Source organism: Condylostylus longicornis, unplaced genomic scaffold (genome assembly GCF_029603195.1).
Source record: "Condylostylus longicornis isolate FDR11 unplaced genomic scaffold, ASM2960319v2 ptg000018l, whole genome shotgun sequence".
Taxonomy (NCBI): Eukaryota; Metazoa; Arthropoda; class Insecta; order Diptera; family Dolichopodidae; genus Condylostylus; species Condylostylus longicornis.
Window position 1 is genome coordinate 7,459,579 of NW_026577987.1, and position 21,338 is coordinate 7,480,916.

Genomic DNA, 21,338 nt, shown 5'->3' on the forward strand with positions numbered 1-21,338 from the left:
CATTACGTTGGATCTTGGAATAGGTATATAAATCTAATAAAGTTTATACTACACATCTTTGAGAATACTATATTGTATTATGATTGAAAGACGGCTATTTAGTTTTATTAGGTAGGATTTTAACTTGATTTAATAAATTTTTTTTTTACATTAATTTTTGCCCGTAATCAATATTTATTTTATTTGACTGTTTTCTATTGCTAATCCCAATTACAAAAATGAACATGACAAAATTTAATAGGAAAAGAAAACTCTCATATTGCACAGCATTGTGTACTGCGAAGCTGAACAAGTGAATCCAAAGCTTTTGTTATAGGAAAAGGTTTTCTAATTTGTTTTTATTTTTTCTTTTCATTTTCGAATGATAAAAAGTAATGAAAATAATTTACAGACTATTTTTTCCTTGTACTAGTTCATGATTTTCCACGTAAACTTTATATGGATTTTAATATTGACAAAATAAAACAGTAAAGTGAAATTATTAATTAGAATTTCCATTTATGATACACGAGTTTTCAATTTCATTTTATGATTTATAAGTAGTAACATTTAAAATATGTAATTGTATTCATAATTTTAAATTCCACACTGCATGAGAGAAGATTTTACAGTTTTAAGGGAAGATGTCAAATTAAGAACAGTAGATTCAGTTTAATTCTAAAGTTAATGCTTATGTTAGATTTTCTAACTATATATATATACATATATGTAAATATTTTTTTTACTCTAGCATGCTGTTCCTTTTCTATTTTATAAAATCATTTGATAAAATAATGGTGCACATGGCAAAAATAAATTGCTTTCAAAATATACTTTTAAGGAGCAAACAAGTCGAAAATTATTAAAATGCAATTAAAAGAGGATACAGTTGTCACCTAACGGTAAAATAGTCGAAATAAGCAAGATATTTTCAACAAACGAGACTGTTGTAGTCCAAATTTAAAATTACAAAATTTATAAGCTCTATTCAAAAAGCAGAGATTCTTGATTTTTTTCGCGTAACTGCACAAAACAGTTATAGTTAAGTATTAACAGTTCTAATGTATTTTTCACAACAGACATTCACTTTACAGACGATGCAATTAAATATTCAAGATAATCACAATTCACAAGTGTTGGACTGATGATATAAATTCAAATATTTAATAAAGAGGCATTTATTGACATATGTTTGTAATATGATTATTTAAAATGTTATCAATAGATATACATATTTTTTTTGCTGGCTTAGCGTGATATAAAATGCAGGTCTGCGAAATCTATTTATCCTATAAAATTCGTAAAATTTTGAAATAGACTTCTGATAAATATCACAAAATTGTTTAAAAAAATTTCAAGATTTGAGATCACCTACTTTGTTTCACCATCGACTTTTAAACCATTGGCCGATAATATGCAATATTTTATTGAAATTTACTATTCCAGTTTTGTAGAAATTGGAAAATTCGTTTGATTAGAAGGAACTGTTTGTTATAATTATATTATCTGTGTAAAAGAAACTATAGATAAATATAATCTCCAGAATTGGAACAATATAGCAAAATTCCATTTGGCTATACTTTGTTCTACGAAAAATATACAATAAAAATAAACACTTTCCTTTTGGCATACAGTACTGATTATTATATAATTTGAATCTTATAACTCTGCACACATACGCTAAGTCAGATTAAAAAATTTTTATTAGTTTTTTAAATCATGTATAAATTGTTCAATATAATAGGTCAGTTTTTGGAATAGGACCAAAATTTCAATTCAATAGCGAAAATTTATAATGCAATAAACACACAAAAACAAAAAACAATAATAAAATCTAAATATCTATTGGGACCTATGATGTGATTGAAAACATGAACTTATAGATAATAAAAAACTATTGATGTCGTTGCATGACTGTTGCTTATATTATTATTATTGTTATTATTACTGTATAATATTATTATTGCTAAGTTGATTGTTTATTGCCCTCCGGAGGAGATTTAATATCACACACTATAAAAAAGGTTTTTGTTTTCTTATTAAATAACGAAATTACAATATTAAGTTTTGTATATATACATTCAAAAAAATAAAAAATAACACAGAATCTGTGGAGGCTGCTGAATTGCTTAATGGTAAATCGATATTTACCATTATTGTTTTTCATTATTTTATTTTCTATTAAAAAATAAATCAAAACAAAAGAAGAAATTCAAAATTTACAACATACTCCACCCTAAACTATTAATATGTTTTACAAATATGTTGATGTGTGGTCAAAAAATTGGTGTCTTGCTTGTTACTATTATAATTTTGCTATTACATTATTACTGTTATTCTTGTATTTAATTTTACTATTGTGTATACAGTGTTTTTTATCTATTTGCATTTCCTTTACATGTTATTTGAAATTTGATATAAAATCTTAAAGATTATATAAAATATGAAAATATTCATGTTGAAAAGATGTGTAAAGATGGCCATGTCATTGTTATTGCCGATGTTTTAATTCTTTTTTTTTAATGTATGTATATAAAAGGTAAGTATTATAGCAGGTTATTATGCTCATCGAATACCTGAGAACATTCAAGCATAAAAAGCTCTGAGCTTCTCTTATACGACTACGTATTTTGATTCAGTATTTCCAACAATGGAGCAGGTAACCAATTATTTTCTCATGATTTTTATGCAACCGACTGGTCACCTTATGTATATAAATTAAATACGTATTTGAAAAAAAAAACTAAAATTATGTCAAAAGGGCGCAACCCAGAAGAGAACACTTATATACTTACATATTTAAGCTTTACTTTTTATATATTTTTGTATTTTCATGGTTAATAATGGAATGATAGAATTAACACAGTTCACAGTTTTTCTAATAATTTTCTTTTCTTTGTGATAAGCGTGTTCTTAAAAGTGGTTTCTGAATTATATACAATTAATTTGAATTGTTTCAAAAATATAACCATTGTTATATTTGAGCTATTGAAAAAATTGTGAGCGGGGCCATTTTTTGTTCAAGAATGTAGTAGCATATTGTATTTAATATAGAAGAAGAAAGTTTCTTAAGGGAAGTCAACTATTGTTTATATTTTAATATTGAGGAAGAAAGATCGGTTGGATCATTCATAATTTCTACTTCAGATTTTTCATTACAAAGTTTGTTTTTTTAAATTTTTCTCAATCTCATTATGTGATTATAGATATTAAGTCGATTTTCTTTTACGATTATTATTTTCTATGAATAATATACTTACAAGACATTTTGATTACTAAAACTTATGTGTGTACATGTATGTAGCCATATATTTTAATGCATTTAATTTATGTTTTCTTAATAACAAAATAATAAAATATTTTAAATATTTTATTGAATGAAATCATGTTTTTTGTTTTGTGAATATTCGTACATATTTTAATAATAATACATATATGATATTTTAATAAAAATTTACATAATATATATGTACATATGTATATATGTATGATGATTATTATAAATTTGTAAATTATTTAGTAATTTTTAATCTTCAAAATAATAAAGCATTTTAGTTTAATTTCCAATTTTATTTTTATTTTTTTAAGGTAATTTATTGTAATTGAAATATTTGATGAACATGGGATGATTAGTATTTTTTATAACAATTTGATGGAAACAATCAAATAATGAACAATGAATCGATATGTGTTTAGAAGTAATGAATCATTGCAAATACATAAAATTATCTTTTATTGTGAAAATTTCATCAATTTTGAAACAAATTAGCACTTTTAACAGAAAATATAAATTTACATTTAAAGATTCAGAGGTCAGGTTTTCTTATTGAGATAATTAAGAATTAAAAAAAAATAATGGATATTTGCATACATGTAATTAAAAATAAGCACAGATATATTAATTTTAATATTAAACTTATATATTGTAGATATTGATTTAGTATACTTCTCATTGACTAAGAAATGTTCGTGTGCTAAAATATTTTTCAAAAGCTACTCAGTATTAAACATTTCCGACGATGTTGTGCATTTTCAGAATGATATTTACAGGTTAGTATAAATTTAGTGTACACTAGTATTTTTCATAATAGTGTAACATAGTATAAAGATTTTTGTCAAGATACCTTGGAAAATGAAAATTTTGTAATCAGTACGTATTCACTTTTAAAAAGTTTCTTTGTCTCGTTGACAATATTAATAAATATTAAAAATTTATTTACCAGCTCCGTATAATATTAAAAATTATATGTAAATATGGGACGAGACTATTCTTCTAAATCGAACTTAGGTAGTTTTTGGTTTTGTCCTTTTAATTTTTAATTAATTCAGTAATCTTGAGATAACATTCTTACTTTTTAACTTCTTTGTAGATTCATATATGTATGTATGTACACTGAAAATTTGCTATCTGTAGCATAAAAATTTATAAAAATTTAAAAAAATTAATTAAGAACTTTTGGTATTCATAATTTTATTTTGTTCCTGTTTTCTGACATTATTTTCTCAGAAACGAAATTAAAGGCTCCTAAGTTTTGTAAAATATTTCATACTTATTCAAGAATAAGTATTGTTTTACAAACCCGTACTTTAGAGCTCGTTTACTACTATTGAAATAAATAATTCTATATTTTCATATAATGTTGCATATATTTAGGATGAATCTTAAAGTAAAAATTTTAAAAGTTTTATACACCAGCATAAAAATTTGATTAGAGTGCCGGTTTTTAATTTTGTTAAAGAAAAAAAAACATATTTTTCTCACATATTTTTGCTTTTACAAATATTTGATGGAGTTAAAAGTGTTGAAATAATAGCGGGCTGAAAATTGACATTCCGTAATTTTGACGAATAATAAGTCGAAGTGCGGAAGATTACGTATGGACACAAAAAAAATTTATTCGTTACTTAGGAAAATAAAAATGTATTCGCTGATATCTATACAACATTATGGAAAAGGAAAGGTATAGAAATGCTGTTAAAAAAAGAATTGACCAGAACGGATGTTGACAACCTTGCAAGTGACAATTTATGAACATTTTTCCTATATGGTTCCACTTCAAACATATTACCCTGTTTACTTTTCTTTTCCAATTTAAGGCTTTACATTGTAATACCTACAATTGTATAACATAATTAATTTTAAATAATATTTAACATTATTTTTTATTAGTTAGTGAATAGTCATGTAAATCTAAATATGATGTACTAAACATGTTCAAATATTTTTTTCTATATGAGCAATAAAAATAATTTTTATGAATTATTCAATCGCCCACACATTATTTCCAAGATAATTTTTATATTTAGGATCTAAAGTTGATTGTGGGTACAGTTAGTTAGTCTAATACTAGGTCAAATTAATCTGAATGCATGTGAATTTATTTACATACACGTTAATATTTTAAGAAGAAAATGCGTTTACTATCTAGCCATTTTTGGTTTTTATTCCGTTTGTATTCCAGTTATTCAATTTTAATAAGTTTTTATGGCATCAAATAAAATTTGTGTTTTACTCAAAATGAAATTGCATGTGTGACAACTTATATGTAATTTAAATTATTTGGTTGATATATTAGATATGAATGAGCTGCATACATCAAAATTTATAATAGTGGAACTTCATATTTTCGCCTCTTCCAATTTTAATATGAATTTGAATCGTCTCCTTTATAACGGTGAGTTATATGTATTCATATATTACTTGTCTTCAAAAGTACTTGGAAGATATCATGGGCTATATTTAAGCAACACATTCCTATCGTACAGTGCTCATTTCTACGATTCCGGCTGCTCACAATTTATGATTTTTGTAATTAGTCATATTTCATTCACTTAGATATTTTAAGTGATACATATATATTATTTTATACAAGTGATACATATATTTTTAATGTTATATATTTTTAGAAAAAATTCAGGATCGTTCCTTTCTTACAACTATTAAAATTCCTTTCTTAAAACTATTAAAAAAATATTTACAGTTTGAAGTCTAATATTTTATAATTCAATTTTATCAATTCCAAATAACGTATAGGTATGTCAAGAAATATATGTATACACACAGGTTGAAACACAGGGCCGCAAATTGTATTGAAAATGTAATGCGAAATGGGGTCCAATCCAAAATCTAAAGCTGAAAGGAAAAGATGCTAGCAAGTTTCTAGATGCTTAGGGAACATTTAATATTTTAGAAATTTAAATAAGATTAAATAATATATAGAAAACCTTATAATAATTTTGCTTGTACTTCATTAACCTATTGAGAGTAAAGTTTTCAGTTTCCGTAACTCAAATAAAACTACATATCTTGGCATCTTAAGTAAACCATTGGAAACGCTAATTATAAATCATTGTTTTTATATTTAATTATTAAAAACGTGAAATATGTGCCGCTTCTGCTTAACAAACCTGCAATTACAAACAAGAAATTCTAGATTTTCTAAATAAGATCACAAGATACAATGACAATTTTCTGCATCCTTCTGTATACAATAATTCTGATATAAATCTTACTCAAACCAATTAATTTATTTTAATAGGTTGACAACATTTTTGAATATTTATTTATGAGTTTCTTAACTATACACTTGCATATAAAAAAAATACTTTGTAACATTGTTCTGATGAATTGAAATTTAAAGGGAAATCTTTGGTCAAGATCCAGTTTTTTTCGTGGTTTTTATTTATGTCTGTTGTGAATTGTAATTGCGACAATATGACATAATATTGTGCACAATACATTAACTTTGTATTATGTGATTAAAAAGAAATAAAAATGGTATTGACACTGAGGGGAAGAATAACAAATTCCTTTTACATATGCACTATTTTTTTGTTTATATTCTGCGAAGTGTTACGACACGATTACGTAAATGTCATGTTTGATTTGATCAAATATATAAGTAAGAGCAGCAAATGAGAGAATTAAATTAAAAAAAAAAATTAAATGAACAACAGCAATCACAGCTGACAGCAAAATGTAACAGAAAAATAGTAAGAATATCAAAAAGTCAACGAACAAACATTAAATTGTATCGTCGTCGTATCAGTTTGATCTGTCAAGCGTAATTTCTTACTTCATTTTTTTTTCATTTTTTTATTTCATAGATTTCTTTTTTGGGTTGGTTTGTGCTGCCGTTACTGTCGCTGGTGCTGCTGATGCTTTTTCTCTTTACTATTTTGTATCTTTAGTAAAACATAAAACATAATCTTTGAACATGCAATTTACGAGTGTTGAATTATCGATGACATTTTTAGATTATTTTGTTGTTTGTAATAAACTTTGAGAAAAAAAAAATTAAATAAATAATTTTTTAAGAAAAAAAAATTTCTATCGAAAAGGTATACATGTAGGTATGTATACAATCGAGTGCATTTGTTTTCAACCTACTACATCATCAAAAATGAAAGAATATAGCGTTTATATTGTATCAAATATTTTAACAACAGCGGTAATAAGGAATGAAAATACAACAGAAAACCAATAACAAGGAAGATATTAGTTGTAATTTAAAATCAACAAAAATAAAAAAAAATACTTCAGAGAAAAGTCAAACGTAAAGAAATAAACCAGTAATCTATTACAATAAATGCTGAAACAGCAGGTCCACCACGAAAACATGAACTCGATAGGGTGCTGCTATAGAGTTTGTAAGTTGCATTTGAATGCATTATGAACTGTTTCAGTGCGCTAATTCTAAGACACATTATAAAGAAGGAAAGCACAAGAAATGTTGTAAAAGATTTTCATTTCAATTTTTCTAAATTTTATTTTTTTTTTTTATCTATAGTTTTTGTTGTTGCTATTGTGTTTTGCTTTAAAGCACACATATTATACATATAAAATATAAGAACTATTAAAATTTCAATAATAAATAAAGGAAAACTGATTAAAAGAAATTGAACAATCTTAGAAGAAGCACTCTAATAGGAAATAAATTTTAAATAAAACAATATTTTTTAGTTACTCTAACAATTTTTGGGGTTGCCGAATTTTCTTAATGCAACAGAGATAAACCGAATGAAGATTTGTTTTATAAAATTGTTTTTTTTCTATTAATGACCAATATTATTTGAAAATGGAAAAAAATTACTGTATTCCGGGATCCAATTTTATAGTGTTACAGTAAGTTTTTTTAAATACACACATTTGAAATTAATAAGCTACGATTTGAAACTTAGTCAAAAATTAGAATATTGAATTGAGCGTTTTTATATAAGTAAATGCCCGACATATGTTTATGCATATAATACATATATGAACATGCATATACTGCAGTACATCACATCTCTTGGGTGTTTTGTATTTTTTTGTTACTGAAGACAAAATGTATTTGCTAAGTGTAGTTGTTTTATATTATGATAATGAATAATGACCGTTTTAAAGAAATAAATCCAAAAGACGAATTTTCATATAATTATTTTTTGGAAAAAATTAAAATTTTTTTTAAGTTATTAAATGTCACACGTCCGATCTATAAAATTATTTCCAAGAAAATTTGATGAGTTATAAGAACTTTTTAAGAATTTTTTTATTAGTACCTCATATAACCCTATAGTTAGCAATTTTCTATTGCAATAAATCATGTCAAAATTCTAAGTAATCTATGATCAGTATGCTAAATCTTTTTTGTGTTCTTTTCAGAAGGGAGAAAAAACTAATTTACATAAGTAAAGAAGTGAGTTTTATGTATGACAGTTTTAAAGGATTATTCAGAATTCTTTTCATACGATCGTACATTTTTGAGCAACTTGAAACAAAATCACTGTGTTTAAAGTAAAAACCTAGTTACATGAAATTTAATACAGCCTGTTTTTATTAGAAAGGAATTATAAACAACGTACGGGATAAATGTAAGAAATAATGATCAAATGGCAAGCCTTAAAAATAATATTGGGTAACCATCAATGACGATTGTATGTACATACTTACACTAAGACTTTTTTCATAAATTTTATTTAGAAACATTTCTTTCCTGTCTAAATTTTTTCTTCTTGTAATTTAAAAGTTCTGGTCGTTGTCTAACAAAAAAGAAAATGAGATTAAACCTTTTTTGTTTCATTTAAGTTTTAATTTTTGATTTTACCATTTACTAAATTGGCAGGTACATGGGTAGATAGGTAAGTAGGTATGTAGATTGGTAAAGTTACGTATTGTTATATAAAAATGCTTTCAAATATATTTTTTCTTTGTCTTCTCGGTTTTTACTTCTTTTTGTTTTTTTGTGTTCCTGATGAAATGAAAGATGTTATCAATGAATTCCTGCACTAAACTATTTGTAATTGCATGTGATGATGGCACAAGTGCAACATTTAAGTCACAGTATGCACAAAATGAATGAAACGGGAATATATAAGAAAAAAAAAGGGAAGAGATTAGAGTTTTTGAAAAATTTATAGAACCGAAACATATAATCAGAATCGGAAATTATATTGTTGCTTGTTTAATGTTTTACTTGTTTTCTGTTCTTCTCTCTTCCATTTGGAGTGTTTTTTTTTTTCATTACGTTCTTTTAAAGTTGTTAGAAAAAGCAAAGTACTCAAACTATCGAGATTCTATCTATAAAATTTTAAAATGGTATTTTCGGGAGAAAAAAAAAATTCAAGAGTTTTTGTTACTTTTTAATGTTTTTAATGGTAAGTAATTTTTTTGTAATTAAGTGCTTTTTTTTCTTATTCTCTTTTTCTTTTTTGAGTAAAACATTTCTTGTTGTATATAATAGAATTCAACTAAAAGATTGAAATTTAAAAAATATTGCATGAGTTAAAATTTTAAACTATTTTTGTAGTATTTCTGGTTCATATTTTCATAAAAGAGTCTCCAAAGTTGTTGTAATTAGAAAAAAAAATTTGCAATTAATTATAGGTTTGCACTACTGATAATTGCTAAAATAAGAAAAAGTCTTCATATTGGCAATTTTTGCAAACGTCCCAGTATTGGTATAATACGTGCAATTTGTTAATGAAAGAGTCAAGTTTTCGGGAAATATTCTTCTAACTCATTATGAGAATTATCTTAAATCAAAGTTAATTTAAACGAGTTAAACTTATCCTCGTTCTGATATTTTTGAATGAAAATAAACTTTCTGGGACTGCATTTGTAAATAAATAGTTAATTAAAGGAAAAATTGTAGATTTGTAGATCGTATTGATGAGGTAAGGGTGCACCGTAACCAACATAAAGGATCTATTGTGGCATACCAGGTGTAGGAGATGCCCCTACAACAACACTTCTTCGAAACACACCCGTCTGATAAATTCGAATAACTTGAAACGTTTGGGAGATCGCAGTTCCGCCTTTCCATAATTTCTTTAAAATCCATAATTTAAAGAAATTATAGAAAATGTAACAAAAGGAACCGAAATTTGTCATGACAAAAACTAGCTTATAAATTGTTTTAAGAAAAAAATATATACACACATCACTTAAACTAATATTAAAAAACTACTACCTCGAGAATTTTGAAATCAAAATTATGAAGGTTTTATAACATTCATAAGTTGCTTTATTTCGCTGTGGGAATAGGTTTTGTTTTATTTATACTGAATAGATTTCTGTAATTTTAGAATTTTAAATTCTTTAAGAATCGAAAATTTTCTAAAAATATCGATTTTTTTTAAAAACGTACGGCCTATGGTTCTGACTTGGAAAAAATATTGACTCAAGTAAAAATATATTGCCGCGTCAGATGTCATTGACATACTCAATAAATATACAAACTGAAAACGTATTTCGCAATTGCAACCCATTGTGTAACGCAATTTCAACTTCAAAAAATAAGGCTTATGGGAAATTTTGAGAAAGAATAGTTATCAAGTGCCTCAAGAATTATTATAATTAGCATATATCATTTCAAGTTAAAATACGTATACAAAGGGATATTTGGAATCATTAATTTATATTTGAATAATTTATTGAAATAAATAATTAAATTGATTATTATTACCACGTGCATCTCTTTTGTTAAATAGCCTCATGAAATCTGTGTATCTTAATATGTAGTTGCTGAAAATAATTAAATTTTTATTCAAATATTATTTCATATTGGTCCGGTAAAAAATAAAATTAAAATAACAGCGTTATGATGATAGAAAATATTCTTCTGAAATCACAATTATGGCGCCTGTTCGTCACCTTAAACACTTTAGTTGACTTACCATCAACATGTTTCTGCAATATTTAATACGTTTAAGCTACTTTAATAATGATATTGGTTTACATTCATACAAACACGTCATATGACTACATAAAATGCAAGCTCATACTCTTTTGTAACTTTATGGTTGTAACTTTATTCTTCAACTCTTAAAGTTTAAAACACATTACATTTGTGTGTCATCTATACATTAAGTTCATAATATGTAATAGATTATGAAAAGAAACATAGATTAAGGGTTTCTTGAATTATTCTACATACTCTGTAATTTTAGAATTATTTCATAAAAGGAAAGTGCTATATAATTTTCATCTTTAAATATACCGATCACTCTAGTTTGTCCTAAAGTGAATTTGTATTTTAAAGTGGATCTAATGTTTTGTAAAGTAGCCCTTTTCCTTGAAAAAGTTACATAAATACTGTTTGAAAAACACAATCGTTTGCTTAATTTATGTCATAAGAAAATCGTACATGTTATGAAAAAAAATGATTGCATACTTTTCGGAGAAAAAACAAACATTAGAAAAAAGGTTTACAAATTTGTTAATTGCGTAGCTTTTTCCAAGTTTTGCGTCTATCGAAAGTGGAGGGAAGTGGAAAAAACTTTTCTTCTAATGAAATAAATTATTAATCAATTACTCTTGGAGCCTTTTAATTTCAAATTATTGCAAACTGAGATGTTAGAAAAAAAAGTGTTTATGATTTAAAACTTTGGAAATACGTGTTCAGCGTATAATCGTTAATTTTGGCGGCCTTTTTTTAATTGTAACGTTTGGCTATGCTATTTCGGGATAATAGAAACTATGTTTCTGCGTTTGTAGAATTTACAAATTCCATAGATCTAGAACTTTTGTAACTTTAACATAAAAAATTATCAACAAATTTTATGCCCCTCATAGTCCTCCTAAATCACTTTTAGAACTATGAGGGGCATAACATCAGAAGGGGGCGAGGAAGATCAAAATTTTCTTCTAGAGATTTTGGTTTCTCTCAAAGATGTATAGGTATTTCTGATTCTATCTTAAAAGATGTAGAAGTTTTGTAAAACAACGCACGGAAAAACGGACGATCATTATGGAGTCTTTCCGATTTTGCTGGAAATGTGCAATTCCAACAACCATTTTCCTTATTGACAATTTCATTCAGTTTTATTTTACTACAATATTAATGCCCATTTTATGTTACTTTAACTTTATTCATTGTAATGTTAGTTATATGTCGTTTGCTGGCAAAAGTTGTGAATATAATATGCCCCGAGCTATCAAAAAAGGAAAATTTATAAGGAATAAAAAGAATTAGCAAAACGTAAGCAACCAAGTTAAATAGAGAAAAATGGTAAACAAATACGAAAAGAATGAAATAATACAAAAAAGAAAACAGTTATATGGCGGTGCAAATACAAAACAAAAGTATCTTCAGATACATTACTGTATTCATATTCGATATAAAGTGCAATTTAAACCGTTTTATGCGTAATTATGTGTCTGTTTGTACCTGCTATTATCAAGTGTCAAAAATGGCGACAGTCATTCCATTTTTGGTTAGGTTTGTGCTGGAAATATTGTTTACATAACAATAGTGCCGCGATATCTAGTAAACATTCATTTGCCTACTGTTGTAAAAACGAAATCTGTGTATTATAGGTTCTACCCAAATGTAACAATTTTCGTGTAACGACTGCTCTTATAGTTAAAAATTGTGCAAGAAAATGCTACAATTTTTTTACTTAGCGAGAAATGACTGTTCTTACTATTTTGTTCCACATTCCAAATCTGCATATATAAATGTAAAATATTGTTGTTTAGTTTGATATTGATGTTGCTTGGAACTATTTTGTTGGGGTTTTTTCCTTAGTTATTTTATTACCTATTGTGATACTTAATTAATCCAGACGATATCAGTTTCTAGAATATCTTAAAATTCTATTTTTAATTTCAACAGTTGAAACAATGAATACAAAATAAAATTTTATAATAGGTGCTGTCCTGAAAATATGGTACTTTTGCTCCTTGGACGAAAATTTTTCATTCTTTTATTAATTACACATAAACTTGATATTGATATCATCAATCATTATGTGTGGCATTCAGACAAAATTACTTAATAATTATTAGTAGTTTTCGCAATCAGGTGATGATTAACAAGATTCTTAAGACTTTTATTTTACTAAACTTTTAAAATGAAAGTACATTTTTTTCGAAAAGTAATATGGAGAAAATTATTGAGAGACGTAGTACAAAACCAAGTATGAACATTTTGGAACACTATTTTTTAATTTGGATATTGTGTATAGGTTAAACGTTATGATAAGCATTTTCGCTTTTTCTTTGACTGATTAAATCGCTTGTAGAAGAGCATATTGTATAAGCATATTATGAACATAAGTGCAGAATATTTCAAAAAAAATATTCTATAACCAAAACAGGAAATTGGCATTGTATTGTCGTCGTTTCGACAATATGGTATGTAACAAAATAACAAAAAAATGCACAAAAACTTTCTTATGATCTAACACCTTCAAGATGATCATCGTGTTATAGTAATGATTCCAGTACACAGTAACAAGTAAAAAGTAAAAAATCTGATGTGATCAGCACATAACCGACCGCAATGTGTATTGTCTAGTTAAGTCAAAGTGTAACAGAATATTATAAAAATGTCTGTCGAATACTTCTTTCCAATTTTTAGGACATTAGTAAGCTTATAGCTAACAAACCTAGAAAAATGTACATGTGGCTCTAATGTACATATAGTAGGGTTTCGCTGTGTGCTACCCGAATTCCCAGAAATGCTCGCCAGTTAGTTTGGGTAACAACCAGAATTCAAATATCAAATTTAAGATATTGCATTAATTTGTTCCGTAGATATGGTGATAAATGTAAAATCGGCCCACAGATCAGTTTTCAAGCCCTGATCTTTCCAAAAAATTTATATGTTCATTGTATTAATACGAAGAATTTAAATATTAAATTTAAATGAAATCGGTTGATTATTTCTCTTTTTATATACACAAAAATGTGTATTTGGCCCGTAGTAAACGTCCAGTTGCTGATGCCTGATTTCTTCCAAAAGTTAGGTGGTTTCGCGGATGGTCGAGCGAAGCTTACATATGAAATTTCAAGTAAAACAATTGAATGTTTTCTTCAAAATGGACAAAAAAGTAAAACAGGCCCGCTAAAAAGTGCAGTTCCCGTAACCTGATATATGCCAAAAGTTGATCAATCCGTGATTAAACTTTTCAACTTACGTATAAAATTTCATCAAAATCGGTTCAGCCGAACTTGAGACACAGGCGTTCACACACAGACCGACAAACTGACAGGTTGCTAAAAATAGTTTATTTACATTTCCCTACCATGGAGAAGTGCATTCCCGCTGAAAACTCGATATGTTGATGACAAAATTTGTTGCCATCACATAACCTACCTATTGTATACATAATACGGTCGGTAAAAAGAGGTTGAAATTTAAAAAGTCGGCAGCCAATACTGGATGAACAAATATGGTAAGATCAGGAATATTGAATTGGAAATCTTTAATAAAATTATATAAATCCATAAAAAAAATTCAAAAAAAAATTATCGAAAATGGTAAACATCATGTCAAAATTGAAAATAGAAACGACAACACAGCCAACGAAATTCACTTTATTTTGGTTTTGTTATGATTTTTAGAATTTTTTCTTTGTTTTATTATGGATTTTATACGAAAACCTGACTCAGGTGATTATGCACTAAGAAGTAGTAAAACTAGATAAACATAATTACATATACATGCACAAAAGCTTACTTGTATAGAGTACAAATCTTAAAGAAGTATAGGAGAAATTGCAATTTTTCTTTTGAATGAAAAAATTTCATATAGTTAAGAATATAGGTAAGAAAGAGAGTTACATACTTAAGTGACATTGTAAAAGTAATAAATAACGTATGGTTTTCAGAGCGACTTAATTCCAAAGCGTGAGCATACGCGTATATGTTAAAGCTCCTGCACTTTAATATTGTTGTTTGTAATCATTAGTTAAGTTTAACCTTTCGGCTAACATTTAAAAACGCTTAGAAATAGGTTTGAGAATATATCAATACTAATATATATGTGTATTATTAATTAATTATACTGGATAGTTAACTGGACAATAGTTAACTGAAAAACTCTGAATTAAAATTGGGAAAATTTTTGCAAGCTGCCATACAACTGCTAAAATGATTTGAACTACAGAAACAATGAAATAATATAAGAAATAAATAATAGGACAACTTTGCTTTAAAATCTTTAAGATTCGTTATGATTTTTTATCGCAATTGCTGGGCTATTTTAAAAGTTATATTTAATCATGTTTTACCAAGATTCATACTAAATCACTGAAATTCAGTATCAATTACATCTATGAATAATCAAACCGGTATCATGTAATCAATGGGTAACATGAAAAAGTGGAGTAATTGTCATGCAACTCTTAGAATTACTTATTCGTTTAGGTACTACAGAGTTAACATTGTAAATTCATTTGCTCTCATTTTTTGTATGTCTCATTCAACATCTCACTTTTTATGCCTTAAAATTTGAGTAATTTTGTTTTAACTATCGTATATTAGACTGGATTACGTTTTCTACAAAGCTATCAAATTGTTAACAGCATCATTTCGTACAGCAGTAAAACGCCTAATATTCCAATTAAAAAGAATTTCAGATTCAGTTTCGCACTATATACATTCATTGGAGACCTGACCTTATTTTGGAACACAGAGAAAATGCATTTAGTATTTCGTTGAGCGGTGTTGTGTAGAACTACTAAAACAATTAAAATATGAGATTCTATAATGTCGTTATTTAGAATTTTTAATATTTTCTTTTGTTTTTATTCAATTAATATAGGATGAGAGGCTTTGTTTTTTATATTAAAGAAAAAATGTAACTATTACCAATTCATCTGTTTATAAACAATAATATTATTACATGATACTTCATATTTAATTTGCATATAACGACAGTCTTTTGATAGAAGTTTTAAACAGGTCTGATCCTCCTAATTTAAAAAAAAAAAATTAAATTAAAAATTTGAATTTTCTCTTATGTATGAATCGAATGAATCAAATCATGGGAAAAGTTTTTATATTTATGTAAACGGATACAAGATAATCTCGAATTATCGCTAGAATTGAGTAATTGTGTGTGTGATATGAACGCTTGAGTTTACCACTAAATTTACCCACATATATACAAAAATATAAAGAAAATCAAAACAATTCCCAGCTGAGAACAAAAATATTTACGTTTCGCTTCCACATTTTTCAAATTTTCCAAACAACACAACAACTAAACATAACAAAAGTTACTTATACAGCAGTAAAACAGCAACAGTTATTATTTTCTTTTTCGTTTCAACGTAATGAAAATACCTGCCTAGCAGTTTTTGATAGCCAGCTGAGAAAATTAGTCGACTTTAAAACGGAAATTTTTATTAAGCTACTTATTTTTTTTTATTGCGGCTGGTGAGTGTGACTTTACATTCGGTTTCGTATATGAATATGAATAAGAAGCTCATTTGAAGCAAAGCTTAGATTTGTTAGACTGTTATTGACATTTGCTTATATTTTGAATTCAGTGTTTGCGGGAATATTAATGAAAGCGGTTGTTTAAATCGGTGTTTGTTGAATAGAAATTTAATTTTTTAGAATATTTATTTTTATTTTTTTTTTTAAATTTCTTTTCTATTATAATTTTCAAAACAAAGGTAAAAATAATAACGACGATGTGAAGTAAAATAAAAAAAAATTTTTTAACTGTTTTTTCGTGATCTACTTGATGAGATAAATTAATTAAGTAACGGGTTTAATTGTTTGCTTTTTTATTTCATTTTATACATACATACATACATACATAAGTTCTATTATTACTGTTGTTGATTTAAATGGTGTAAAAGAAGAGCATTTACTTTTTGTTTACTTTTAAAAATAAGTCTAGAATTCTTTGTGTATTTTTTTCTTATTTTGAATATATTATAGTTTACGGTTAAAAAGAACGATACAATGTGTATGTGTATGGAAAAAAATTAACCTGGAAAAATTATCTGTTCCATTTTTGATTCACCTGTGCGAAAAAAATATCGCCTGGAGAAAAAATACTTTTTCTGGTTATTGTTCTTTTTTTATATTATATATTATGAATGTAGGCATACATGGAACTACATATGTACATAAAAGTATATAATAAAAATGTCTGCAAATAATAATTAAAGAAAATTACAAAAAAAAAAAAAATGAAATTAACTTAAAAATTAAAAAAAAAATTTTTTTTTGTGAATTAAATTGCAGTGATTTCCGATATTTTGAAATCTACTTTTTATACGGTTCAAATTTTGACATATTGGTGGTCAATAAAAAACTATAATTAATGATATTTAATAAAAATTAATTTTTCTAGTGAAAATTGTTTAATATAATTAATTAAAATATTAAATAACGAATTATATAGTGGCAAAAGAAAAAAAAATATTTTTTTTTGTAAAGTGAACAATCATAAAAAGTTAATTAGAAACAGGTGAAAAAACAGGTGAAATTGATGTTATAAATTTTAAGCAATAATTTTTTTAATAATTTCAAGTAAAAATATGAATTAAATAAAATTTATAAAATTAATCAAAATTAAAGAAAGATGGTGAGCATTTTTTGTTTAAAACTTTCATAAATGAATTTTCGGAAATGAGTGAAATTAAAATATGTGATATTTTCAATTCGATACTATCTTTTACTACCTATTATAGCCTTATTGTATAAGTACTTAAGTGTTTTAATTGGATAAAATATACTTAATCGAAACCTTAGAATAAATTTATTTGAATTTATTGAAAATATAACAATATTGTTAAATGGGAGTTAAGTAAAATGAGTGATTATACAGGTGGAATATTTCCGTATCAAGGCAAGAATATATTTATTACTATAAGTTCTACTGTTAACGAAAGCTAACTAAAAGTATGATATACTTACTTACGACTAGATTTTCCCAAAATATATAGTCGAATAATGTTATACTTTCCAAGTGTTTTAACAATGTTTTACATTATTTCAATTGTATAAACACAATTAATTAATACCTTAGGCTATTCCTGTTATACATTTAGAATGTTGTGGTTACTTAATTGTGAAAAGGAAAGTCTAAGAAACCAAAAAGTTTCCTTTCAAAAAAAGATTTTTTTATTTTTTAACTGTAAAAAGTTAATTGGTTAGTCAAGTCGTTTATATTGAAGAGTATTAAAAATAATTAGTACCTTGTATCAAATTATTAGAAATTTTTTCCAGACATAAAATCGCCAGAAAATTTTGTTTTGGTGATAGCTATGTTGTATTACTTAGATCATCCAAGTATCGCGGCCTGTTAAATGAACCGTACAACATTAAGTATTTATAGTATTTGTTAAACGGTTTTCTTTCGAAAATTCCCGGTTTTCACATGTTGTTCTTTATTTTGATTAGCTTTACTTTGGCTTTAAATAATGCGTATCTATATCTAAATGTATAAATCCTGCATTATCTACCATATATTGAAAAAAATTTTTCATATAGAAGAGCCGGTTGCTTGGCCTAACTAAATACTACTTCAAAAATATAGCTATGAATTGGGCTTTAAGATACTATTTCAAAAGTTTCATCTTTCACATTTTTGAAAGAATTACTTGCTCTTAAATATCTTGTTGATTATTATACTTATTTTAATTTGTTAAAGTTATTCGACCATTCAAGATATTTTCAAAATCTTAAATGAATAAAATTATCCTACAATATACAAATGTGCAAAAGGTTGTTTAGAAAGTGATCTAAATTCACTTCACGTAAAACAATTAATATGCTACACAATTAGTGCTTTTTTTCTTAATGGCAGCAGTTGTAATATAAAATTATTTAACAATCTTTTACTGCTACATTAAAATTTCAAATTCATTTTATTAATTTAATTGACCTAAATCTTCATTGAATTAATTATAATTAAATTTAAATTTTAATTTTAATTACAATTAAATTTTGAGAACATCAATAGATACAACGTCTCTCACAGCTCTTGTTATTACGAACGTAAGATTGACCTATGCACTAGTGTGAATATTAAGGAATATAATAATTATTAATACTTACTTACTTATATTTAGTTTTTCAATACTAGCTATACAATAACAGTAATGTTGCTTTAGTGGAAGAGCAAATTGAATTTTTTCTTTAAATGAGCCGCGTGACAATAGATTAAGGTCAAGAACCCGAATAAGTAAAGCAAAAACGAATAAATAAATTTTTAAATTTTTTTTAGATGTAAAGTAACATAATTTCAAACAAAAAATCACTGTTATTATTTAAGTTTCTACTATTCACCTCTTTTTTCGGCATGTTATTATTATTTTAAGGGGAAGTTTTTTTTACTATAATATTCATAAATATACAATGTAGTTGATCTTCTTTATTTTCAATATCCAAAGCAAGCATTATCTGTTTTTTGCTTGTAACAAACTTAATAAAAGTTTACTTTAGCGTGTATTTTTATTGTTTTAACAGGGAACATTTTTGCTTTGGGGTATATCAAACTGATTAACGGCTAAAAATTTTAATGTTTCACGCAACATTTAATTCATAATTTGAGTTTAATTTTCTTTTATTTGATTTTTGTTAAATAAATAGTTTTTTGCAGTTTTATTTCATTAAATTTGGTTTTAAAAAATTAATTTAATATAAACTTGCTTAACTAACTAGTATTTTGTTTTTTTTTTTGCCTTAAATTTCTTTTGTAACCTTAGAGCTATATAATTAAAAATACAATCTCATCTGATTAAATACACATATTTCTAAATAATATTAGGAGAGTTTTAAAGAAAAAAACAAATTAAAGTTATAAAATGTAATGAATCTTTTTTCTGTTAATGAATGTCTCAAATTAATTAAATTCAAGCCAACAGGAAAGTGACGTGCTGCCTGTTCAGAAGAAAAATTGCTAAAAAAAAGAACAACTAAACATATTAAAAATTTCAAATCTGCGATCAATTGATTACTTAATGCGAATAAGATTTAAGTACTTGAATAGGCTGACAATTTTCAAAGATCGTTATAAAAATAAGAAAGTATAAGAAGAAATTCTAAAAGTTCTAATTAAATTAACTAGTCTAAGCAATTTTTTCGGGTATTTATTAACATTTTATAGGCATTGATGTACAAAGTCTGTTTAATTACTTGAAGATATTGAAATTGTTAAATAAACATTCAACTTGCAAGACAAGTATGCAATAGTAAAAGAAAAAGGTCTAAGTGACTTAATATCAATGCAGTTCCACAAATCGTATAAAATTCATATAAAGAGTATTTATTATTTTCTGATTTAGAGCAAAATATTTATAAATAAGATCAAAATTTAAAAGCGGTCATGTTATTAATTAGGGAAAATATATAAGCGTATACACTAAATATGTAATTACAAAAGATATTTATAATAAAAGGGATCTAACAGGTTTAAAGTAGATACATATTTTGCTGGTCGTAATATTAAATAAAAATAGATGTTTTATGAAATATGGTCATATTTTTTAAAAGCTTCTTGTTGAGTTTCTTTGAACGAAAATTTCAATTCACTAAAAGTCTGGATATCAAACTTTTTAGTGACATAGCATTTGATAATATTAAAAACTGCTTAGGAAAACTAATTTAAATTTCCTCTAAAACTAACTATTTTAGAGGAGTTTACTTTTACCTATAAGGTGCACTTTAGTTATGGAAGGTTATAAGAAACTTTTTTTGAAATTTGACGTTTGGTAAAAGCTTATATTTTCCCTAATAATATTTCTTGGCATGTGGCGAAATTTTTGTTGCCAAAAAAAAAATGAATTAGTAATTAGCTATTATACTAGTATATTACTATTATTATCTTTATTATTCTAAAAATAAAATTTTTGAATTCTATTCTATAGTTGCCTTTTGTCCACTCGCTTACATAAATGTAAGTAATTCTTTGAATTTCATTCAATTAAATTTTAATAATTTAATGGTAATTTTTTTATTTGCAATTTTTCATTTCTTTCGTATTAACATTTATTTTTTATATGGTTACATACTTATTTAAAAATTTTTATTCTTAAATGGTTGATTAGAATTTTTTCTAAAAAGTAATCAAGTTCGAGATACTATATTTTTATAATTTACATTGTATTCATACATATATATGTTTATA

The 21,338-nt window shown here is 25.7% G+C and overlaps 1 protein-coding gene across 4 annotated transcripts in view; it reads left to right on the forward strand.

Annotated features, from left to right (window-relative positions):
- The first annotated feature begins 16,752 nt into the window (after nucleotides 1–16,752).
- LOC129606175 (calpain-A-like) overlaps nucleotides 16,753–21,338 on the forward strand; it is a 117,922-nt gene continuing 113,336 nt past the window's right edge. For 2 of the 4 annotated variants that reach the window (XM_055516313.1, XM_055516317.1), the window contains exon 1: nucleotides 16,753–17,792. The gene's annotated coding sequence lies outside the window, so the exon portion shown is untranslated. The remainder of the gene's footprint in view (nucleotides 17,793–21,338) is intronic. The other 2 variants (XM_055516315.1, XM_055516316.1) reach the window with 2 other exon arrangements.